At 44.5% G+C, this 26,614-nt stretch overlaps 1 protein-coding gene across 3 annotated transcripts in view; it reads left to right on the plus strand.

The window, feature by feature from the left end:
• RUNX1 (RUNX family transcription factor 1) overlaps window positions 1–26,614 on the plus strand; it is a 1,096,070-nt gene that overhangs the window by 21,095 nt on the left and 1,048,361 nt on the right. The window lies entirely within an intron of this gene.

Here is a 26,614-nt window from a genome sequence, read left to right on the forward strand (position 1 = left end):
TTATGCAGCCAACAGACATGAAAAAATGTTCATCATCACTGGTCATCAGAGAAATGCAAATCAAAACCACAATGAGATACCATCTCACACCAGTTAGAATGGCAATCATAAAAGTCAGGAAACAACATATGCTGGAGAGGATGTGGAAAAATAGGAATGCTTTTACACTGTTGGTGGGAGTGTAAATTAGTTCAACCATTGTGGAAGACAGTGTGGTGATTCCTCAGGGATCTAGAACTAGAAATACCATTTGACCCAGCAATCCCATTACTGGGTATACACCCAAAGGATTATAAATCATGCTACCATAAAGACACATGCACACATGTTTATTGCGGCATTATTCACAATAGCAAAGACTTGGAACCAACCTAAATGTCCATCAATGATAGACTGGATTAAGAAAATGTGGCACATATACACCATGGAATACTATGCAACCGTAAAAAAGGATGAGTTCATGTCCTTTGCAGAGACGTGAATGAAGCTGGAAACCATAATTCTAAGCAAACTATCACAAGTACAGAAAACCAAACACTGCATGTTCTCACTCATAGGTGGGAGTTGAACAACGAGAACACATGGACACAGGGTAGGGAACATCACACACCAGGGCCTGTCGGGGGTAGGGGGCTGGGGGAGGGATAGTATTAGGGTAAATACCTAATGTAAACGACAAGTTGATGGCTGCAGCAAACCACCATGGCACATGTATACCTATGTAACAAACCTGCACGTTCTGCACGTGTACCCTAGAACTTTATAATAATAATAACAATTATTTTACTTTTAAATTTATTTTTAGACCATTTTATTTTACTAGAATTTTGTCAGTTACCCTAGAAACTTCCTTGCGTTTGCCCAAAGTAATCACTGTCCTGGCGATTATATTAATAAATCCTTTGCATCTTTTTGGATTAATTAAAAACACGTAGCTCTAAATGCTGTAGTTTTTCCCATTAAAAAAGCCTATATGTGTGTGCGTAAAATTTTAATACATAATTTTATATATGTCTTGCTGTCTGTCTGCTCTCTGTTAACTTACAGGTTTTCTTCCATCTATTTATTTTTCTTAGAGTTTATGTATTGAAGAACCTGGGCCATTTGACCCACAGAGTGGTTCTCAATCTCGATTTGGCTGATGGGGCACTCATGTTGCAGGTTAACATGCTCCTTGGTTTTCTGCCCTCCTAGAAGTTGGCAGCTGGATCCAGAAGCTTCAACAGCCTCAGGTTCAGCCTCCTGGGCTGGCGGATTGTAGATGAGACTGTGTTCTTTCACATGCCTGTTGGCTCCTTGTTTTTGATGTTGGCAGATGTGATGCACATTGCCTAGATCCATTCATTCACTGCAGGGTGCAGACTGGTGATTTCTGATTCTGTCACTCTGCTTTGATTTATTAGCTGTAATGATTTTATTAGAAAATTCTTCCTTTCATCTACTAGTTGGTTATTTAGTGGCCTAGTTCATAAAGGAATCTAAAGTAAATGTTTTACATTTTCCTTGTATTTACTGAGTTTTCAAGATAATGCTGTTGACTTTCAAAAGTTTATCAAGTAGGTTTGAAAAAATATCTTTATGAACTCATGGGTTTAAACTTATTTGATCAGTTTTAATCCATTGCAATTCTCATCTTTATGAGAGTTCAAATTGCCCCATCCTTGACCAGAGGGAGATCTTCCAGGTTGAGCTACTTTGACCAGTAGTTTTGAGTTTTTTTTTTTTTTTTTTTTTTTTTTTTTGAGACAGGGGGTCTTGTTCTCTCACCCTGGCTAGAGTGCAGTGGCATGATTTTGGCTCACTGTAGCCTTGACCTCCTGGGCTCAAGCAATCCTCCTGCCTCAGCCTCCTGAGTAGGTGGGACTACAGTTGTGTGCCGCCATGCCTGGTTAATTTTTTATTTTTTTGTAGATCCAGGGTCTCCCCTTGTTGCCTAGGCTCATCCCCAACTTCTGGGCTCAAGTGATCTTCCTGCCTCAGCCTCCCAAAATGCTGGGATTATAGGCATGAGCCTAATTAATATGGGATATTAATTATCAATCTAGAAAGACATAAATGTCTTGTTTGGGAAGAAGAAAGGATCCATTGACAATGAAGAGATACAAAGATTTGATCTTAATTTATCTCAGGTAGATGTCAACTTCTGCCATATTTTCTTCATCATTAACTGAGACCTCATCCCTCTTCTTCCCCTACTTTTTTCCTTCAAAGCCAAATAAAAATAAATAGAACTAGCATTATTTTGCATTGAGCATCCCAAGTAGATTTAGAATGTTGGTTTCAAAGTAAATAAGAGACAGATGCAATGGAATTTCATAACCATGATGGACTTTGGGGTGTAATATTTTTCTTAGGCAAGCTTATAAAAACAGTTTTTTTCTCCCTGTAGTCTGTCCTTAGGGACTAATGTTCTAAAAAGAGAGAACAATTTTCCAGTAAAATTAACTCTGTGAAAATTTTATGGATTTTAAAGACATATCACTTTGTGTGTGTATGTGTGTAAGGCTCTTATAGACAGGCTGCTGTGTAGCAGCGGGGACCTCCATGGTGAGTTATGTTCTTGTCCTTATGTCATGGGAGCAAATAGACATAAATACTTTCATGCGTGGAGCTTCTGGATCCTTTGTCTAAAATTCTGCCATCTTTTCTAATAGATTGCAAGTTCTCTTTAAAAGTGGAAACATCCCTTAAAGATATGAAGCAAATCTTCGTCATTTGGAAGGCAGTATATAACTCACAAATGGGTTGTCTTCAAAGGTTGTTTATAAGGCACTGGCTTGAAACTGCATTTATCTATGGACCTATGACAGGTTCTCAGGGCAGCAGATTAACACTTACCAAGCCCACCCAATACTATAGACCCTAGCCCCAGGCGTGACTGTGTTCTGGAGCAGTGGTTCTCAACCAGGCCACTGAAGGCAATTTCTTAAAAGCCCTGCTGGCCTGGGTACCTCACACCACTCCTGCACGAACCTACTTAGAGTGTGGCTCTTTGCACCTTACTCCTGTGCTCAAGGTCATGAATGCTCCTTACTCTCAAACAGATGCCCACTCTTCGGGTAGTGTTCAAGGCCATCAGCAACATGCTTTGTCGTTCCTGTCCCACCATGTGCTATTTCCCCATATGAACACATGCCATCTTAAGCTTTAGTTGAACATGCCCTACCCTCCTCAGTTTCTCACCTTTGCTTGCTGTCCTTGGCACCAATAATTTAGTTCCCATTTGTGGCTGCCTAAGACATAACCTCTTCTTTGCTGGCTTATTTCATATGCCACCCCCTTTTCTGATTTTTCCCAACTAGAGCTCACTCTTTCCTTCTTGGTATCTTCCCATCCCACTCTTACGTTGTCTGTCTTATGGCACGTAATACTGCCTTTACACGGTAAAGTTTGGTAGGCTGTTGTCCAGCCCTGTGCATCCCTAGAGGGCAGGGTCTCTTGTCTTTTTTTTTTTGAGACGGAGTCTTTCTCTGTCCCCCAGGCTGGAGTGCACTGGCGCGATGTCGGCTCACTGCAAGCTCCGCCTCCTGGGTTCACGCCGTTCTCCTGCCTCAGCCTCCCGAGTAGCTGGGATTACAGGCGCCCGCCACCACGCCCGGCTAATTTTTTGTATTTTTAGTAGAGACGGGGTGTCACCGTGTTAGCCAGGATGGTCTCGATCTCCTGACCTCGTGATCCGCCCGCCTCGGCCTCCCAAAGTGCTGGGATTACAGGCTTGAGCCACCGCGCCCGGCCAGCAGGGTCTCTTGTCTTATCGACCTATGAGGATCAGTGCCTAGCAATGTGCTTGGGATATGGTGGCTGCACAACAAATTCTGGAGCTATTTAGCTGCCTCTCTATTCCACAACCACTTGCATACATACTGAGAGCAGGAGGGCAGCGTGTGTGGGTGCCGGTGGGAAGCCAGAGAGGGAAGCTATCTGTATTGCATTCAAACATTAATGTCCACAGAGAGTCCTAAGTGCTGTCTACCTTTGGCTTTGAGTCAGATATAATAAAACAAAATCAGCCATTATGAGTAATGCTTTTCAACTTTTGTTGTAAGGCTCACAAAAGATGTTTGCTATCCCTGACTGGTGTCAGATGCAATAAATATAATTAGTCTCTGGAAACACATAGATGAAATTACTTTAATCATGGCTTTCATTTGTTTCTAGCCCCTGAATCTCATGGGCATGGAGCAGACCACTGGCCTTTGCCTTCGGAGGCACCTCGAGCCCGTCTCCTGGGTTTAGCTTTTGGGATAGTATCTCTTTTTGGGAATTTTAAACTTGAAAGTGGAAAACCTTGGGCTCTCTGCATCCATCTTCTGGGGACTTACTGAAAGAAAGTTTATTTGCCCAGGAGAGGTGACCTTTCCTTTCATCTCTGACTATGTTTTCACATCTAATAAAGTCAAGATGGAACTTGGCACCTGTTTTCCTCAGGACAAATTCAATGAGGACACAGTCCTGGAAGTGAGTGGCACTGAGTTCTTTTCTCCATCTTCGTTTCACCAAAGAACTGCTCTCCGTAGAACACTATGGATCTGGAGCGACTATCAGGTAAAAATCATCAACTTTAGGAGTTAGAGGCATCCTTAGAGTTCGTTCAGGCCAATGGCTCCATTTGATAAATAAGAAACCATTTGATAAATAAGGCTTGGTGAGCTGACATGTCTTGCTGGAAGCACATCGTGTCTGGGTGTCAGAGGCTGACTGAGAAGCAGCTCTCTTCCAGGATTGTTTCCACCTCAGGTGGGACTCTATTATTTAGCAGAATCCGTGATGAAAAGGTTTGGCCAAGAAGAGCGTGCATTTGTTGCATTCATTTAACCAATATCTATGGAAGGTTCACTCTAGGGCAGGTACTTTCTAGGTGTATAAGATACAGTGATAAATAAGACAGATACAGTGCCCGCCCTGGTGAATCTTCCAGTTTGCTGGAACAGCCAGATACAAGAATTGTTTAATGAATTTTGATGAGTGTCATGATGGGAAAGGGTAGGGTGCCTGGAACCTCTAACTGAGGGATGTCAGGATCAGGCTCGGGGGGAGCCTGAGAATGTGCCAAGAAGGGATGGTGCATGCGAAGGCCTGGGTTTCAGCCAGAGCGTCCTCTCTTGCTACACTCATGTCCACACTTCCTCTAAACACCTTCATGGCCACACCCTGCTTCTCTCCCCAGCCTCGCCTCTCCTACCTGCTAGCTAACATACCTTTAGCATTCTTCTTAAAAATTTTGTCCAGGGTTTCCTTTATTTTCATGCCTTTGCACACCCTGACCCTCTACTGAAAATGTAAATTGCTTTTAATCCCACTTGTGCTTTAGGATTCAGCTTTCAATTCAACTCCCCTGGGCTGTGTGGCTGATTATTGTTTTTGATATCATAGCACCTTGCAGGTACTGCTATTGGACTTTATAGTGTTTAATGTCATTATCTGCTTGCTTATCTAACTTGTTCCTTGCTGGTTTATGAGCTCTTAAGTGGGGGTCAAAGGTGTGTCTTATTTATCTCAGTATACTGGAACATTGCCTTGAACTTAATAGTTACTTCCAATGAACGCTTGTTGTATGAATAGATGGAGAAATATCAGTCTCCTGACACCAGTCCAGGTCTCCTTTCTCCTCCTTCCTTTCCTTTCCCTTTTCTGTCTTTTCTATCCTCCCTCTCTCTCTTTTCCCTCCCTCCTTCTTTCCTCCCTCTCTTCCTTCCTTCTTTCTATCCATCCAACAGATGTTTTTGAGAATCTACCATGGCTTGGCCTTGAGCAGCTCATGCCCCAGTGGAAGAGTTGGATGGGTAGTTAGAGAAATAATCATTTAGCACAGTATTTAATGTTAAAGGAGTTTAAACAAAGCTCCAGAGCACCAAGGGTGGATCAACTGTTTAGAGTCATCCAGGACGGCCTCCCCACCTGCAAGATGTTTGCCAGGTGAGGAAAGGGAGCAGGAAGCATGCTGCTGTGGAGGCAGCAGAACATGCAGAGAAAGGCCCTGAGTTGTGAAAAGTGGAAGGTGACTGTTCTTGGAATGGTGGGTATGTAGGGCTGTTGGGGAGTGAGGGAAGGAAAGGGTGGGTAAGAGCAAAGGCTGGATGGAAAATGCTCTTGCTCACCTCTCTAAACAATTTGGGTTTTATTATGTAGGCACTGGGAATCCTACCGAGGTTTTTAAACAGAGGAATTCTCCTCTGTTTTGTAGGAAGCTGTAGGTGCCTATATTTATGGGTTACATGAGATATTCTGATACAGGCATGCAATGTGTAATAATCACATCAGGGTAAATGGGATATCCACTCCCTCAAGGATTTATCTTTGTGTTACAAATAATCCAATTATACTTTTAGCTATTTAAAAATGTACAATTAAGTTATTTTTTGACTATACTCACCCTATTGTGCTTGCAAATACTGGGTCTTATTCATTTGTTCTAACTCCTTTTTGTATCCATTAACCATCCCCACTTCCCCCCGACCTCCATACTGCCCGTCCCAGCCTCTGGTAACCATCCTTCTACTCTTCATCTTCATGAATTCAATCATTGTTTAGTTCCCACAAATGAGCGAGAACATGCGATATTTATCTTTCTGTGCCTGGCTTATTTCACTTAACATGATGTCCTCCGAAGGAGCTGCCTTTCCTCCAGTGACCACCCCAGGCCTTTCTTCTCACTCCACCTCTATCCATGAGCAAACCCTGCTGATGCGTGCTACCATGTAGCCTCCGTGGGGTTATCATAAGAGGAAGTAACATCTGCCATGTGTCCCCTGCCTCTGCATTCCCCTTCTTTTTCAGCAAGGCCTTATCTGAGGACACAGGCCACTACTAGCACTGGATAGAGATCACCACAGCAGGAGAGAAGAAAAGGGTAGGGGACGCAACCTGCACATCTGCAACCATCTGTCACCTTTACCTCTGGTGAAATGGGACTTTTAAAATGATAGTCCCGTTTATGCTCCATATTAGGCGTCTTACTTCCCTTAATAATCCTTGTTAGCCAGATAATCTGTTGTTTGGCACTGACTTAAATGTATGCTTACTGAAGTTTTCTATTTTAGAGCTGACAAAAGCACTCATTCTTCCCTGGGTTCCTCTTGTTGTTGTAACAACAATGCTAAATCCTCAATGACTGATTTGAGGAGGCTGTTGAACTTGATAGTAACAATGACAGAACGGAGTGCTTATATTAGGCCCACAACCCATTGAAGTGCTGCCACTGCATAATTAATCAGGCCAGCTAAAATTCTACATCATTGTAATAATATTTACTCTGAAAATTCACAGTTGGACTAAAGTTTCTCTTGCAGGCTCTGCTGACATCAAGGAATCTTAAACTTCCTTTTTGACAGGGAGGTTTATTAGGGCCTTATTTTGGCAGCACAAACACAATTCCTCTTGCAGGTGCTCATTGAATACAGGGACTCTTAGGGGTTGACATTGGATTAGAGATGATCTATTCAGTTGTTTCCAAACCTGGCTGAAACATAGAATCTACTGGGAAGACCTCAGAAATTTCTGGATTGCTGGGCTTCATCTCTGGGAGCCTGATTCAGGAGGCAGGGTGGAAGCAGAAAATTGCAAATATGTTTTCTTAAACACCCAGGTTGTTCTTCTAACAATGAGAACTGCTGATTCCATCTTGAGGATGCTGAAGGCTACAAGGTTGAAGTCATTTGGAAGATGAAATCAATCCTGAAGTCTCCCGGATTTTTCTGAGTGGAAGAGAAGCTGATACTAGGGACTTTTGAGAAATACTTTTAAGAGAAGTCCCTAGTTTTGACATAAGGGCAGCACTTTCACAGTATTTCTAAGAGTGGATTTCCTGACTGTCCTCAGAGAACCTCTTGGGTGCTTGTGAAGTGTGCAGGTTCCTGGGGTCTTCCACTGTATCGAAATCTCTGAAGTGGGCCCACGAATCTGTACTTAAATAAACCCCTCAGGTATTCATGACACATATTCAAGTGTGAGAGCCGTTGGGTTTGTTCTGTCTCTTTTTTTCTTTTGAGATGGGTCTCTGTTGCCTAGGCTGAGTGCAGTGGCATCAACAGAGGTCACTGTAGCCTCGAACTCCTGGGCTCAAAGGACCCTCCCACTTTAGACTTCTGAGTAGCACTTACAGGTGCATGCCATCACACCTGGATAATTTTTAAATTTTTTGCAGACACAGGGTCTTGCCATGTTACCCAGCCTGGTCTCAAATTCCTGGCTTCAAGTGATCTTCCCACCTCAGCCTCTCAAAGTGCTGGGATTATGGGCCTGAGCCACTGTGCCTGGCGCCTTATATGAGCTGGCATCTCCTCGTTCATGGTGGATGCTCAGTGCCATATGTTGAGCTCATCAGAGTTGAAATTTGCAAGCACTGACGCTTCAGGGATCATCCTGCCTCCCTCCTTGCTTCATTTAGCAATGTAAGCTTCACATTCTGTAAATGCTGTACTCTGGTGCTTTTCATGTGCAAAGCTCTTTCTCTTTATCATCCTCTGTCTCCCTGCATCATTCTTGGGCTGCTCCTTATCTCTTTCCTGGACTCCTCTTTTTCCACTGGCCCCTCCTGGGTAATCAGTTGCATGACCTCTCTTGTTTTCCATGGTGATAGCAGTGATGATTTCCAAATGTCTTTCACCAGCCCAGACTTACTTCTTGAGCTTCAGACCCACATACACAGCAGCTTGTCAAGCACCTGCCTTTTGAGTGGCACACGGACCCCTCAAATCCACATGGCTGAATGGAGCACATGATCTTTCCCCAGCACTGGTTCTCGTCCTCCCTCCTATACTTGAGTTGGTGGAGTTGCCTCTCTTTTTTTTCTTATTTATTTTTTAAAAATTAATTTTTTTATTTTTGTGGCCTATATTTATGGATTACATGAGATATTTTGATACAGGCATGCAATGTGTAATAATCACATCAGGGTACAAATGATCTAATTATACTCTTTTAGTTATTTTAAAATGTCCAATTTTTTTTTTACTATATTCACCCCATTGTGGCTTGCAAATACTAGGTGTTACTCATTTGTTCTAATTATTTTTTGTACCCATTAACTATCCCCACTTCCCCTCGACCTCCCCACTACCCTTCCCAGCCTTCTACTCTCCATCTCCATGAGTTCAGGTGTTTTACTTTTTAGCTCCCACAAATAAGTGAGAACATGTGATGTTTGTCTTTCTGCGTCTGGCTTATTTCACTTAACATAATGTCCTGCGATGGAGCTGCCTTTCCTCCAGTGACTACCCCAGGCCTTTCTTCTCACTCCACCTCTATCCATGAACAAACCCTGCTGAGGTGTGCTACCAAATACCCCTGAAATGCACTCTGCTTTTTCTCCCTGGTGCCACTGTCTCATCCCAGACCCTCATTGTTCCTCTCTTGAGCCTTGATAGCAGCTTCCAAGTGAGTCTCCTTCCCACCAGACTTGCCCTTCCCATCAACCTCACTGTCTCCAGGGTGACATTTTAGACGTGTGACCACAGTGCCCCTTCAGAAATTCTGCACTGCCTGAGGATGAAGCCCACCTCCTTTGTGTGGCACTCAGGTCTTCTAAGTTCTGGCTGTTCCTCCATCTAACCCCTGCTCATTTTCCCGCTGCCTGTGGACCTTATATTCTGGCTATTTTCAGTCACTCTGCTCCCTGGAGCCGTAGAGCATTTTCAGAGGAAATTTCTACTACCTTGAGTGCCTTTCTGTCACTATGTCCTCTCTCCCCATCTGTCCATCAAGGGAGTCCCTAGTCAGCCTTCTGGCTGCAACTCGGTGCCTCTTAAACCTTGGCCAGACCTCTGGTGTGGCCCCTAGTTTGCGTGCCATCCCACCCTTTCCACATCTCCATCATAAATCTATGTGTAAGGGTTTGTTTCATGCCTATTGTGCCTCTTTGACTTGATTCATTGATTACCTCCAATGCTTGGAATGGTGACTGGCTCTTAGTGGGTACGTAATGAACACTTCCTGAATGAATGAATGAGTGGATGAATGACTCACAGTGTCTGACTTTTGGAATCATATATCATAAGCAATCTATACTTATATTTTTGCCATTCTTCCAATTTTTGAAACACATGTCATGAATTAATGCACTGGCAGTAGAGTTCATAAAAATAACTATGCATTCTGATTAATTGACTCATGTTCCCTATTAATTTTCCTATTAAAGGGTCAGCCAGAAGCAGGAAGTGAAGCAAATACACTGTGGCATGGATCAACATTACAACCTGTCCCTTGAGCAGTTAGTAGGAAGGGGTTTTAAAAAACAACCAAGGTTACTAAGCATTACTTCATCTTTTAAAACATATTGGGTATTTTTTTTTTAACCAGAGGAAACCATATTTCATCTCAGTAAGTAAGAATCATGCTGATAATGGGAAACAAAAATTTTCCAATATTTCAGTTAAAATTATAGTGTCAGCTGTAAGTTTAAGAGTTTAAGATGCCCAAATGGGTCTACATTTTCTTAGTTCTCTTGATGTCCATTTTGGCACTGGAATAAAGGAACCCTGAGTGGCTGCAGCCAAGTCCCACTGAGAGGTATGGAACAGCATTAGATGCAAGGCAGGTGGTGGGAGACAGAGGGCACAGCATATCAGCGATGCACCCTGGGGAATGATGAGGTTTGAACACAACAGGCGTAGACCCCAAAGCCCAGAATGTTGATTGACTTGTCACTCTGGGCTGGGCATGGAGTTTCGTGTTTTGTATCACCTATGCCATTCAGTTTACTCTGAAACTCTATGAAGCTATCACTAATTTCTTAATTTTACAGATTCAGGAACTGTTAATTGATTCTCTGTAGTTCGGGAAGTAGCTAAGGAAACGTAAATCTGATTGATTCTGTTGTTTAAGATTCAAGACAGCATGGCCATGATCTTGCCTGATTTCAGAGGGGGAGAGGACACCCCATGAAGTTCCTCTGGCTCCCCAGTATACTGTCCCTTAGTTTTTTCAGACTTTGTACTTCTTGGGTGCAAAGGAGACCCCTACCCTTGTACAGGCAGCTGTATTTGGCTGCACAGCTGCCCAGATGGGGACTGCTGCCTTCCCCATCTGTGTGAGAGATGGTTTGTGGGCCCAGCACCGTCTGTGTGAAGCTGACAGTGAGAGAATGGAGTGTGGTGTCTGGCCTCAAAATGCCCATTACCTGTACCTCTGCCTGGCGCTGGATAGATGGGAAATTCACATCATCATGGACCAACAGGGTGTTAGAGTGTGAAGTTCATATCATCATGGACCGACAGGGTGTTAGAGTGTGAAGTTCACATCATCATGGACCGACAGGGTGTTAGAGTGGGAAAACTTAGGGTGTCATTTCCTTTTATTTTACAGGTGAGGGCATTGAGTCCCTGGGAAGTTAAATTGCTTATTGGAAGTCACAGGAGCACTGGGTGTGGAACGTGACTTTCCTGATGCGCCTGGGGCTCTTGCCCCTATGCTGTGGTGCTCCACCAGATGCCAGGTCCACACCCCTGCTCATTGGCACCGCCTTCTCCCCCGCCAAGCAGATAGGAAGCAGCATTTTTATCCTTTGGAGCCTAATTTGGTGATGCTCTCCCAGCACCCATGGGCTGTGCTTTCCCTTGAGGTTGAGTCCTCGTTTCCCACGCATCCCACAGGGTGAGACTGTCACTCATGGTCAGGTTCGAACACTCCTTCCCACCCATGTCTCCTCCTCTTTCTGGTTTCATCAATGGTAACCCTTCCACATCAGTCTTCTGGTGCTCTTCAAACACAGCTTGTAAATTTTTTCCCTTGCTGAAGTGATTTTTCCAGCCAATACATCCTCCTCACACTCCTCGCTCACTAAGGGAGGCCCATCTGGCTGTGTTTTGAGCCTGAATACGAATCACACTACTATTAAGACACCCTTTCCAATGGCTTCAGCCCACAGTGAATATTCCTCATGCGAATAGTCACAGTGAATGGTCCTTATGCCAAAAAGTTCTTGTGAAAATAGGGTGTTCTTCTTCGAAACTTGACAGATCTATTGCTAGTCTAGTGTTTTCCAGATTATTTTTGGAACATGTATCCCTCTCCCCACACACCTCTCTCTGTACCCCACTCCCCCGTAGGAGGATTCCATGGTCAAGTCAATCTAGGAAGTGCCTGCTATTTGATCTGCCTCATGGAGATTCATCTAACATGTTAGCACTTTCAAGGATCTGAGAAGTTCTGCATTATAGAAACTGTCTTTGCCTTTTTAATCCTGCACCTCCCAAATTTATGTCCTTAGAATCTTCCACTTGTGTGACACTATTAGTCTTCCATTGAGTGCTTTTAGTGGAACATTCTTCTGAAAGTTTATGACACATGATTAGAAACGTAGAAGTCTTACCTTCCCAATCATACTGTATGTTTTTGTGTTTATCTCTCCCCAGTGTCCAGAAGAATGACTGTTTCTTTCTTTTTAAAAATTTTATGTGGTGGCAGAAGGGCTAACAAAGGGTTTCCTGTTCACTCATGTGAGTTTCTGGTGGAGAAAATAACTTTTTTCATGCTGAGATATGGCAAAGATGAAGCATGGTCAGCAGGAAAAGTAGAAATTGTCCCAAGATGAGAACAAGTTATAAACTTGTCATGAACCGTAAGTGAGGTTGGGTCTGGAAAGGCCAAATCTACTGTCAGAAAATCTCAGTGGAAAAGTCAGAATTTGAGAAACTCTCATTTGAAGAAAGGCAAAGTATAACTGATATAAGTATTAATAAACGCCACAAAGCTCTGGACTGTGAAAAACAAAATTTAAAGATGAAGACAGAGAGAGAAAAAAAAATGGAACAGAATAGGTGGTTATAAAACACTCGTTTTACTGCAGTTTCAGAAACTTTCCTGGGCCGAGCTCCCAGATCCTCACTCTGCTACCAGGAGCTGAGGCTCCAGCTAGTAAAGCTCCGTTCTTGCCAAAACCTTATTTTGCTCTTTTCTTGCTTCATGTTTCAGTAATGACCTTGAGTAACTTAGGTCTCTATCTGTTCAGTTCAAGTTGGTGCAGCAGCTATTTATTGAGCATTTAAGGTGTGCCAGGGCTGCAAAGATAAATGAGACATGTCTTTTTGCTGGACTGTGAGCCAGGGGTGGGGAGAGGGAGCTGGTAGACACAATAACAGGTAATTTCCATGTGGTGCCAAAATAGAGAAAGGCCGGGGAGGTGCCTGACCCAATCTGGGGACCTCAGTGACTCTTCCTACAGGGTGGACTTCTCCATGAGGTGTGAAAGGCACAAAGCCAAGGGCCTGTGGGACTTCTAGAGACCCATGAAAATGTTTTCATTTCTTCTAAAATCAGAAGAAAAAATGAACATGCTCCAGCCTGGATTTTATTTGCCTGTATACCAACACAGTTGCAGAGCCATTCTGGATATTTTTTATGGAGAATGGGGCCCACAAAGACAAAAGTGCCGGGGGCCCATGAAAGTCATATGTGGCTACCTTAGTTTCCTGGGGATGCTGGGACAACGTTCCAAAGACTGAGTGGCTTAAACAACAGGCATTTATTATCTCATGGTTCTGGGGCTGGAAGTCCAAGATCAAGGTGCCATTAGGGCGGGTTCCTTCTGTGGGTCATGAAGGGGAGTCTGTTCCAGGCCTCTCTCCTAGCAGCTGGTGGTCTCAAGAAGGCACCCCCTGGTTTGCAGATGGCCACCTTTTCCCTGTGTCTTTACATCACCTTCTCTCTGTCTATGTGTTTGTCTTTTCACATAGCATTCTTTTATACAAGAAGTCCAGTCATGTTGGGTTAGGGGCTCACCTGTGTCGGTATGACCTCCTCTTAACTCATTACATCTGCAACAACCCTGTTTCCAAATAAGCTCACATTCTGAGGTCCTGGGGGTTAGGATTTCAGCAGTGATTTGGTGGCAGTAGGGAGCAATTCAGCCCATAACAACGGCCCTGGGCTCCTGGGAGCGCCCCTGCCTTTCTCCTGTTTTGTAACCAGTGGGCTGGTCTTGAAGTGGGAACAACGAAGGCCCCTCGTTTCTCCCCCTCCTCCCAAAATAAATAAAAAAGAATGACCAATTGCCCTTGATGCCATTTTGCTCACGGGTAGGTTGTCCTTAAGAACACTGAAAAATTGTGTTGCAGAATTTGATTGGAACATTTTATATATTGACCTCACTTCTAATCAAAGATGGCCAGATGAGCAATCTAAAAAAGTAATCTTGGCCAGGCGTGGTGGCTCACACCTGTAATCCCAGCACTTTGGAAGGCCAAGGTGGGTGGATCACTTGAGGCCAGGAGTTCGAGATCAGCCTGGCCAACATGGTGAAACCCTGTCTCTCCTAAAAATACAAAAATTAGCTTGGCGTGGTGGTGCATGCCTGTGATCCCAGCTACTTGGGAGGCTGAGGTGGGAGAATTGCTTGAACCTGGGAGGCGGAAGTTGCAGTGGGCAGAGATTGTGCTGCTGCACTCAAGCCTGGTGACAGAGTGAGACTCTGTTTCAAAAAAAAAAAAAAATCTTTACCTAAGAAGAGCTGAGTATGACATCTTCAGAAAGTTAAGCCTTCTCATGGATTCCTCTGCATGCGCTGTCCCCAGAGAGGCTGGCCTCAGAGGGTCCTGGTGTGGAACTCTCTGGGTTCCACTGCTGGCAGCTCCTTGGGAGCTGTGTATTTTCTTCCCATTTCTTAGGGACAGGCTGTGAGCCAGGGAACACATGCCAGTGAGTGGTGATAAGGACTTTGAGCAAACCCACCGCCGTTCCCACCCTCAATCCTCAGGGTCAAGGTCGAAGGGGGCCAGAGCACATTTTTCACAGGTTCCGTGTGCTGATTTGGGGAAAGTGCCAAGCAGTCACCCAGGACAAAACCTGGTCCCAGAGCCCCCAGCCTGTTTTGAATTTGCATCTCTAATGCCACCTTTTGCCCCAGGAGTCCCAGAAGACACAGCCTGGCCGAGGAGCCCTGCTCAGCCGGTGGTGGTTTGAGGCCAGCCAACTCCACTTCTCACTCCCGCCCCTGCTGAGTCTGCAAATATTTCTGGGTGTCTGGTCCTCATTAGGGTTGGCTGAGCTGACAGTGTGCAGGCTTCCCTCTGAGTTGCCACCTCACCTGTGGTTGACCAGACTCCCCCATCTTCACTTTTGAAGAAAAGGCCGCAGGGGAGTGCACAGGTGGCTGCCAGAGCTTGTCCTCTGGGATCTGGCGCCATGTAACTCGGCTGCCGCTGTCACCACCTTCTCCTGGAGGCCAGCTCACCACAGGTCCCTGGTGCTGGCTGGGGCCTCGCCAAACTCTCAGGAGTGCAGCTACCTGAGTTTTCTCTGGGAGCCCATCAACTGTCTGGGTTCTCTCACAGGTTGTAAGAGAAACAAACTGAAAATGTGCTAACTCCTTCATCACCTCTTACTTTTTCCAGCCTCTTGTTTGAAGTTCTCTGCGTATTCCCAGACTTGCACTTCTCAGTCATTTTCATAAAAATAAATCTGTGTGGAGCTCAGGGTGAACATCTAAGTTTTAACATCTTTAACACTTAGATCCCCTCTTGCAGTTGGAAGGGAGCAGCTGTAATTAAGAAAAGTACACAGGAAAAAAAAAAGGTTTCAGTGTGTGTTCTTTCTTTCTGAAGCATCTGAGCCGTTTTGCTATTAACAGCTGGAAATATTTCGAAAAATCCAGGGCATTTCCAAACATCTGACTACTCAGCTGGGTAAAAATACAATCTAAGTATTTCCTTTTGAATTTGCATCACTTTGTGATTAGTCAGGACTTTTTTCTCCCCATAAAATGGTTTCTATTACAGCTTTGTCTTTTTTTATTTGGTGACCCAATTACATGACTCTTCAGCATGGAAAAATTCACATTATTAGTTTAAAAATACATCGTTGAACCTCAATAACAGGTTTTGTGAGGTTTAGTTTCATAAACTTTTATAGAGTTTAATTTTGTCATTTTGTTCTAGAGTAAAGGAAAAAGGGCTGTGGCAGAATTTTCAGGTATTTTGAGATAGGACTGAGGTGGGAACTACAAGGCGCTGTGAATATCCCTTTTGAGTTGTCCCTTTTTATCCATTCACTATTGTAAGGGAGAAAGCTGGCATCAGATTGAAACATTCCTGGTGATTTGAATGAGAGCAGTCTGGCTACAGAGCTTCCTCATCTTGGATGATTTAAAGTTCTCATTTTTCTTTACTTGAAGGTACAACCATGAGTGTGTAATCATCTGGTTGCTCCTCGTGTCCTAGGAGTCCTCTTAACAGTGAACTCTTCAAAAGATTATTGAGTTTATTATGTAGACGCATTCCAATAGTTCTGGAAAAACATTGCCTCACATAGACTATAATCTGGAGATTTACATTCTTTAGAATTTCCTAGTCAAGAGATATTTTAGCACACAGGTTCTTTAAAAATAAATTATTTATAGCTTCAATATTTTCCTTATAATTTGTTCCAACTTGTTCATCATCATTGAAGCTAGTATTCTACTCCCCTTTTCAAGCCAAGGCGTCCGTTTCCAAGTGAGAATTTAAAGACAATTCCATGTTTGATTCCCTTCCCGCTTATCTTTTCTGGAAGTAGATAGATTGTGTCAGTGGTCAACACCTCTGCCAAAGTCAACTTCTAAAATAGACATAACGTAAGAGCAGCACACAGCTTGGCCTTGTTTCCTGGTGGAGCTCTGTCTCCAAGCATTGGGTTCTATAGGATTGGTTTGCCAGCCATGAAGCCTGCAGAGCTACATTCGTCAAGGAAGCAAAAGGATTGCTTTTGTTCACCTCATCCATCAACTGCACAAATGCATTATTTGGTACAACTAGGTGTAGAAGTATCAGAAGTACTTTTCCCTACTGCAAATGCATTTAAAAAATAATGCTTGCATGGGATGTGCTGGGGATACTTTGTGTCATGTCTGAGGTTACATGGTACTGCTGGTCTCCTTGTGGCCTATATGAGACTGATTTGATTCTCTCTAAACAGAGCTCAGGAAACATGGAGGCCTCTGTGTGATTCTTCTAAGGGTCCTTGCCTGCATCGTCAGGACTTAAGGCATTGAGGAGTGAAAAGGCAGCTGGGACCCATACACGGCCTCTGTGGCTGTGCTTCTAGGGACTTGGAGGCCAGGAATCAGTAACAGAAACCAAAATAAATGATCTTGTAGCATGGAGATAGTGTTCAATATCAGTATCTGAAATTTGGAGACAGATTCACTGCCAGTATTTTAAGAAATGAAAAGAGAAAAACATTAAAAAGATCACTCAACTTTCAGGTTAAGAGTAGTTGAATAATCCACAAATGGATCTACAGGTAATTAAAAAAAAAAAAAAAAGAAACGGTTGGGCACGGTGGCTCATGCCTGTAATCTCAGCACTTTGGGAGACCAAGGCGGGTGGATCACCTGACGTCAGGAGTTCAAGACCAGTCTGGCCAACTTGGTGAAACTTGTCTTTACTAAAAATACAAAAAAAAAGAAAAAAAAATTGGCCAGGTGTGATGGCACATGCCTGTAGTTCCAACTATTTGGGAGGCGGAGGCAGGAGAATTGCTTGAACCTGGGAGGCAGAGGTTGCAGTGATCATGCCACTGTACTCCAGACTGGGTGACCAAGCAAGACTCTGTCTCAAAAAAAAAAAAAAAAAGGAAACATTTCAGCCTTGAGTAGTCCTTAGTTGTGTCTTCTGTATGATATCTAGCCAGGCTTGAGTAACTGATAGAAGCCTACAGCTTATAGTGGGTAGAATTATGTTCCCCCAAAAGATATGTTGAAGGCCTAAGACCTGGTACCTGTGAATGTGCCTTTATTTGGAAATAGTGTCTTTGCAGATAACAGCAAATTAAAGATGACAGGATGAAATCATCCTGGATTCAGGGTGAGCCCTAAATCCAACGACTGGTGTCCGTATAAGAGAAATGAGAAGGAGATTTGAGACCCAGAGACACACAGCAGAGTAGGCAATGTAAAAAATGGAGGCAGGGCATGGAGTGATGCATCTCCAAGCCCTGAATGCCAAGGGCTGCCAGCTGCCCCCAGAAGCCAGGAGAGAGCATGGAGCACATTCTCCCTCAGAGCCTCCAGGAGGTACCACATCTGCTGACACCTGACTTCTGGCCTTTGGAATGGGGGAGAGGATAGATTTCTGGTGTTTTAAGTTGCCCAGTTTGTGATAATTTGTTGCAGCAGCAGCCCTAAGTAACAAACACAGAATTGTCAAGAGTCTCGGAGAAATCTGATCTAAGAGCCTTATTTTATATTTGAGAGGCCTGGTGACTTGCCCAAGTACACACAGTAGGTGCACAGCTGAGCGCAGGCTAAATGCTTGGCTGTGGACTCTGAGCTCAGTGCTCTGCCCACCCACTCACAACCATTTATAGCGCACCTGTAGTAGTCAGGGTTCTTTGGAGGGAGGGACAGAATTAATAGGATAGATATAAAGGGGAGTTTATTAAGGAGTATTGACTCTCACGATCACAAGGTGAGGTCCCACAATAGGCCGTCAGCAAGCCAAGGAGCAAGGAAATCAGTCCAATTCCCAAAGCTGAAGAACTTGGAGTCTGATGTTTGAGGGCAGGAAGCATCCAGCACAGGAGAAAGATAGAGGCCAGAAGACTTAGCCAGTCTAGTCTTTCCATGTTCTTCTGCCTGCTTTTATTCTGGCCGCACTGGCAGCTGATTAGATCGCACCCACTCACATTGAGGGTGGGTCTGTCTTTCCCAGTCCACTGTTTCAAATGTTGATCTCCTTTGGCAAACACCCTCACAGACACCCCCAGGAAAAATACTTTGCATGTTTCAATTCCATTAAGTTGACACTCAATATTAGCCATCACAACACCCAACATGTGTGAATCGGGGGCCAGGTGCAAGAGGAAGTGCAGCTGTCAGTCACATCAGCTTGGCTGTTAAGGAACTTCCAAAGGAGCCCGATATTCAGAAAACAGTGGGAAAGGGTGCTTGGTGGTGTCATTGGAGAGCATCAGTCTACATACTCAGGACAAGTATGTGTGGGTGGAAGGATCAGAAAAGGCTCATTTTGGAATCGGCCTTCAAGGTTGGGCTTTAAGAGATGGAGTTTCAGAGTGAAGAGATGGTGGGGAGAAGGGGCCAGGCAGGGGGCAGGGGTGGGGGTGGTGCACTGTCACCTTCAGGTTAGAGTATGCAGGAGGAAGAGGAGACTCCGAAAGGAACTTAGAGCCAAATGCAAAGGAGAACAAATGCTGCGGGATGGCCTGTTGCCTTCCACTTCTTTCCAAATAGAATCTGCGTTATTTAAAAAGCATTTTTTTTTTGTAGAGGTAGGGTCTTGCTATGTTGTCCAGGCTGCTCTCAAACTGCTAGCCTCAAGTGATCCTCTCACCTCACCCTCCCAAAGCACTGGGATTCCAGGTGTGAGCCAGAATCTGGGTTTTGATCAAGTCCCCACGCTTTCAGCACAGCCAGCGCCTTGGGGAAAGCTGAGCCCCCTCAGCCAGAGAGGTGGCCCAACAGTGAATTATTCACAAGATTATTGCCACTCCCCTCACCAGTGGTTGGCAGAGTGACAGACATGTGAACTAAATTTTGGCCAACGAAATGTAAAGGGAGTTCTGGTTAGGGGGAGGAAAGAGGGCATTGTCTTGGAAATGTCTCCTCATGCCTGACAGCAGGTACAGAAAGAGAAACTCCCTTCACCCTCCAGATAGCATAGTGTCTGAATGTGGTGCCTAGAACTGGGGCAGACATCTTACTACAGCTTGAAGATGAAGCCAGCACTAGGGATGACAAAGAAACAAAAGGGAAAGAGACAGGGTCCTTGATGATGGTGCAGCACCACTGATGCCCACGCTGCCTCTGGGCTCCTGTTAAATGACATGAATATGTTTCCTTATAGTTTCAGCCCATGGGAATCAGTGCTTCTGCTACCCATTGGTGAAAGTATGATGGCCTTCCTGGAGGAAGTGGCACCCAGGACATCTGAAAGATGAGAAGGAGAAAAGGGAGAAAGGGGTTAACATGTTCTAGGCAGGGAGAACAACATCTGTGAAGGCTTGAAGGAGTGAGACTATCACCCTTGCCTTTGAGACACTGAAAAAATGTAGCCTGTCTGGCACTACATGGGGCTGACGACACGTGTGAAAGTGGGAAAGAAGGAGGAAGAATAGAGAGGGAAAAGGCCAGCAGACAGAAACAGGAGCCAGAGTAGAAACAAGGAGAGGAGGTTATGAGGATTCATGTGGGGAGACTGAGGGTGAGGTATCAATTAGGGGAATATTGAATTGTTTTCATTTAGAGACATAAAATGAGATACTTGAGCCAGGCAGTGGCACCATTGGTGGAGGGAAAAGGTGCCAGACTCAGCATCTGACCATCTGTGAGCCTCAGAGGGGACAGAGACTGCAAAGCTGATGCAAAGAATCTCTGATGACTCAAAAGGTGCAGCTCTCATGAAAAGCCAGTTAGGAAGGGGGCCTGGATTGGAGTAGAGGGAGGTGGGGGAGGAGGGGAGAGAGGCAGTAGCCCTCAGTTGTAGGTTTCCTGAGTGCGAGGTGCTGATGGGACACACACACATAGAGGTGGGATGGGCCTCATGCAGCACTGTTAGCAGGCGAGACTCCAACAGCCCTGAGCTCAAGGGGCCATCTTGGCTACCTGGACCATCCACAGGACTGAATGGGGGTACAGGTTCTGTTCCTCTCAGCTCCCCATCTGGAGGTGGTGACAGACAGGGTTGAGCACTGACTGGCTCTCTCCATGCTGACCCTCTCGGTCCTGCATCCAGCTTAGGTCCTCTGCCCAGCATTTCCTCCCTTTTTGGCCTGTTCAGGGTCTGGGCGGGGCACTTGGACCCTCCTCTATTCTCTCATGGCTAGAACTTTAGACCCCAGGGCAAGGCTTAGCCTCCTGCGTTACAAAGTACCCAAGTCTTGTTAATCAAAAGCCTTGATTTTCAAGATGATCATCCCTGCTCTGTTACAATGTAAAGATCTATCTGGGAATTCCATGCTCTTTGTGTCCACATTCTGCTGGGCTGGTCTTCTAATGTCTAGTTTTAACGGGCAGGAAGCCATAGTTCATATATCAAACGGCTACCCCAGCACAGGTAGCAGCCGGGGAGATGGAAAGAGATAGAAATGTGGCCTGCTAAGGCGAGATAGAGGGAGCAACAGAATTGTGGGTTGATCAGAGACCGAAATTCAGAAATGCACTCAGCCCTCATGAAGTCCACAGCCATGGAGGCCAAATGCTTCATGTCATCCCCTCTGATTGTCCGAGGCTTCACTTAGGGTTTGGAGGTAGGAAAGAGGTGTCTCCCTGAGCTCAAAGGCTGTTTTTTGGGGGCTTGAAACCGTACAAGATGTACACTAGGAGTGCAGGTGGTTTGGAGCCAACATCCCAAGTGGAGCGCCAACATGCTCTCTGGTTCTGGGAAGATGTGGAGGAAACCCTTTGGCACCAAGCAAATAAACAAACACAAACCCAAACAAAACAACACGAAAAGCCCCATGCTGAAAACTTTCCACTTGCCAACATGTTTTTATCGCTGCCAAAGGTTTAGGATTGCAACATTTGGGCGTCTTTGGCCACAAACCCGAGGACTCTGCAGTTTTCCCAAAGCACCTAAAATAAAGAATTCTCTTTGGCAAAAACAGCGTGTTTGTAAACAGAAAGCCTTTATTTTTGAGAAACTCAATTCCTCGTTAGGTGCAGAGTATTCAGAATAAAGTCCCAAGGCTATTTTCCATCTGCTTTTTCTACTCCAGATTGTCACAGGCAGGTAGAACCTATCTCTCGTTTGTGTGTGTGTGTGTGTGTGGTTTTCATTAACTGGGTGTGTGTTTGGAATGCGGGCTTGTCAGCCAATTGTGGATTTCCTTCTGATGCTGGAGAGAGAGGCTCAGATGAGGCCCTGGATTCTTCCAGACTTGGGTCTCTTCTGCCACAGGATCATGAAGCTGGGAGCTTCCCAGAGAGAGAGTCCGGCCTTCTTGATTCTCATCAGAAAACCCACCCCACTCACCTGAAAGTAGAGGCTTTACCAAGCAAAGATCTGAAGTTGGAGTAGCTTGTTTTCTAGTTGCTTCTTTTAGCAACTTCACTGCTAAAAACGAGTTTTCTTTTCCTTCCCAGGAGTCCAGGTGTCACTATTTTCTTTCCCTTCTCACTGTCAAAACCTGTTTGCAGAGAAGACTCATGACCTTCTTACTTTAGAGGGTTGTCCAAGATCACTAGCTACATTTTATAAAGGATTCTCATAAAGTATTGGTTTTAGTCAGAGTTTTCTAGAAGATGGATCTATCTATCTATCTATCTATCTATCTATCTATCTATCTATCTATGTAATCTGTCTTTATCCATCTATCCATCCATTCATTTACCTATCTATCTCTCCATCAATCTATCTTTTGGATCTTGAAGCTTAGAACGATCCTTAAAGATCTATAGGATACAGGAATATGGCCCCTCTCATATCACCATTTAATTAATTTGGTCCCGGCAGAAACCAGACAGGTCCTGGAGGATGATAGACTCCTGCAAACTCAAACAAGTAGCAGCCCACAGCTGGCTGTGATGCATCTATCCATCCATCCATCCATCCATCCACCCATCCATCTATCCATCTGTCTACGTATCCATCCATCTATTTATCTATCCTGTCTGTCTGCCTATCTGCCTATTTATCCTATCATCTATCTATCTATCTATCTATCTATCTATCTATCTATCTATCTAATATATATCAATTGTCTACCTATCTATCCATAGAGAGATATAAGAGGGGATTTATTAGGGGAATTGGCTCACTTGATCATGGAGGTTACAGAGTCCCATGATAGGCCATCTGCAAGGTGGGGAACCAGGCAAGCCAGTGACATGGCTCAGTTCAACTTCCTTGGTCTCAGAAGCAAGGAAGCCAATATTGTAACACTCAATTCCAGGATGAAGGCCTCAGAGACTGGGGGGGCACTGGTGCAAGTCCTAGAGTCCTAAGGCTGGGGAACCTGCAGTTGTGATGTCCATGGGTGGGAGAAGAAGGATGGTCCTGGCTTTGGAAGAAAGCTCAAATTTGCCCTTCCTCTGCCTCCCGTTCCGTAAGAGTCCCCAGCTGATCAGATGGTGCCCACCCACACCAAGGGGGTCTTCCCTCTCAGTCCGTGGACTCAAATGCCAGTCTCCTCTGGAAACACCTCACAGACACAGCTGGGGCAGCCCAGTTATTCTAGTCAAATGCCAAACCACCTGGGTTTCCTTTTCAGCAGAAGAGGGGTTGACACTCAAAGTCAACCATCATAATATTCAAACTTTAAAATATCCTGGTCTAAAATCCTAAGACAAAAGGTAGAATTTTTTATTTGTGATATTTCTGACATTGGCCACAGAAGGAAGTGTACATACACACACACACACACACACACATACATATATTTATTAAGGTGAAATTCAAATAACATAGAATTAACCATCTTAAAATGAACAAACTAGTGGCATTGGTTGCATTCACAATATTGTATGGCCAAAACTTCTGTCTAGTTTGAAACATTTCTGTCACTCCAAAGTAAAACCCCAGACCCATCAAGCAATTTCTCCCCATTCCCTCTTCCCCCTCAGCTCCTACAGGCACCAATCTGTTTTCTGTCTCTGTGGATTTATGAATAGCTCATATAAATGGAACCATACAACGTGTAGTTTTTCGTATCCAACTTCTTTCACTTAGCGTCGTGTTTTCGAGGTTCATCCACGTGTAAATCCTGCGGAAGAGCTTTTTTTCTGTTTAATGCTGGTGTATTAGCCCATTTTCGTACTGCTATGAAGAAATACCTGAGACTGAGTAATTTATAAAGAAAAAGAGGTTTAATGGACTCAGTTTCATAGGGCTGGGGAGGCCTCACAAGCATAGTGGAAGATGAAGGAAGAGCAAAGGGACTTCTTTTGTTTTTTTTGAGACAGAGTCTCGCTCTGTCTCCCAGGCTGGAGTGCAGTGGTGCGATCTCGGCTCACTGCAAGCTCTGCCTCCCAGGTTCACGCCATTCTCCTGCCTCAGCCTCCCTAGTAGCTGGGACTACAGGCGCCTGCCACCATGCCAGGCTAATTTTTTGTATTTTTAGTAGAGATGGGGTTTCACCGTGTTAGCCAGGATGGTCTCAATCTCCTGACCTCGTGATCCGCCCGCCTCGGCCTCGCAAAGTGCTGGGATTACAGGTGTGAGCCACCGCGCCCGGCCCAAAGGGACTTCTTACATGGTGGCAGGCAAGAGAGTGTGTGCAGGGGGACTGCCCTTTATAAAACCATCAGATCTTGTAAGAACTGCCCTTTATAAAACTGTCAAATCTCGTGAGACTTTTTCACTACTGCAAGAACAGAGCAGGAAAAACCTGCCCCCATGATTCAATTTCTTCCTAGCAAGTCCCTCCCTCTACATGTGGGGATTATGGGAGCTACAATTCAAGATGAGATTTGAGTGGGGACACAGCCAAACCATGATGGCCGGGTGCGGTGGTTCACACCTGTAATCCCAGCACTTTGGGAAGCCGAGGTCGAGGTGGATGGATCACCGAGGTCAGGAGTTCAAGACCAGCCTGGCCAACATGGCGAAACCCTGTTTCTACTAAAAATACAAAAATTAGCTGGGTGTGGTGGGGCGTCCCTGTGGTCCCAGCTACTTGGGAGGCTGAGGCAGTAGAATGGCTTGAACTCAGGAGGTGGAGGCTGTAGTGAGCCGAGATTGCGCCACTGCACTCCAGTGTGGGAGACAGGGGGACCCTGTCTCAAACAAACAAACAAAAAAACCCAAGAAACGCTGATGCTTTCTAGGCCCTGGAAAGATCACCTCACCAGAGGCTATGGAGGCCAGGCTGTGTTCGTGGAACCACACTCTGTCTTCTCACTCTGCTGTGTCCTGGCGTTGGCTCTGAATTAGATTCCTGGGACTTCAACATCATCTCTTGCTCCTGGCCCTTGCTGCTTTCTTTCCAGCCCTTGCTTCTCACCTCCCAGATTGGCCCCCATGGTGCATACTCAGAACTGACGCTGCCTGTCGCTGAGGTTGCCCTGCCTTGGCTCTGTATATTTGGATTCAATAGATCTTGAGAGAAAATGAACCTCACAGAAATAAGAAGACAGGATGTGGACCCCTAAATCTCCAGCCCTTTTTATCTCGTTGGGTTGCTTTGAGGTCTCGTGGGAGGCAGGAGCAGATGGTGTCTTAATGCCTGGGCAGGAAGAAGATGTTGAATTAGGATCACTCCTAGAAAAGGTGATGAGTCAAGAGGTTTTTACCAGCACTTTGGGAGGCTGGGGCGGATGGATTACTTGGGCCCAGGAGTTTGAGACCAGCCTGGGCAACTTGGCGAAACCCCATCTCTACAAAAATAAATAAATAAATAAATTAAATTAAAAAATACAAAAATTAGCTGGGCATGGTGGTGCACACCTGCAGTCCTGGCTACTCAGGAGGCTGATGCAGGAGAATCACTTTACAGGTTGCAGTGAGTCAAGATTGTGCCACTGCACTCCAGCCTGGGCAACAGAGCGAGACCCTGTCTAAAAAATAAACAACCTTTTTTTTAGTGTATACCTGAAGTAAATTCATTATCAGAATTTAAACTTAAAAATGATTTGCATATGGCTTTTTCTCTTTCATGTTTTATTGTATTTTCACTAAAAAAAAAAACCCTAATATGTAATCAGTTCTATTGCTATTTTTGACTTCATCTGTTATGATCTTTTCTCTAATTTGCATAGTCTCACTGTGTTTTTAAACATTTTTGAAGTCATAGAATTTGTCCTTCTGGAATTGGAAACTTGCATCTACTAAATTTTAATAACTTTTCTGTTGAACTGATTGTACTTAAGAGAGCACTTACTATTCAAGCAGCCCTACAGAGCCACTAGGTGGTGCTCACATGCTATTGTAAATGGATTCAGCTATTGAAGTTAAATTATTTGGAAAAACATTTTGTCTTCATTTTAGGTAAATGCAGAAATTGGCCCTATGTACTGTATGTGCTTTTTGGATTACAGATTTTTCAGCTCCCTTCTCCTTTATTGACTGCCTTTCCCACTATGGCATTACGGTTAAGCAGAAAGACTCTAGAGTAAGACTAATTTAAAACACTGGCTCTATCATTCACTTGCTCTGTGACCTTGGGTAAGTCATTTAACTTCAGTTTTTTCATCTGCAATGGGATTAATAATAATACATACCTCCTGGAGTGGTTGTGAGAATTTAAAAGTAAGTATATATTAAGCACATAATGTTATATGCGTTTGCATTTATTATTAATGTTTTTGTTTTTGTTATGGCATTGCTAATCACTTAGACAAATGTTTCCTAGTACCAGTCCAAGGACCAGCAAAATCACCTAAGGATCTTATTTAAGATGTCAGTTTCTGAGCTCTATACCTGGAACATCTGTTTCAGTCATTTTGGGGTAGGGCTTAGGCATGCACATTCTTCAAAAGCTTCTCAGTTGATTCTAAGCCTCAGCTAGATTTGGGGATATTGTTGTCTACCCAAGTTCAATCAAAGTGTGTGAGGCTAATAATATTTACACACTAGCAATTTCCAATTCCCCTTCAATATGTAGTGTGCATAGTCCAAAGCTCTGTCCTCTGGATTTCCTCTCTCCACTGTCATTTAAGGCCAGCTCCTGAATGAGGCAGTACTGCAGTCACTGGCTATTTTTGGCTTATATCCTCAAACTCAGATGACTTATGGGTCAATAATACTCTGAC

This window comes from Symphalangus syndactylus, chromosome 5, assembly GCF_028878055.3.
Source record: "Symphalangus syndactylus isolate Jambi chromosome 5, NHGRI_mSymSyn1-v2.1_pri, whole genome shotgun sequence".
Lineage (NCBI taxonomy): Eukaryota > Metazoa > Chordata > Mammalia > Primates > Hylobatidae > Symphalangus > Symphalangus syndactylus.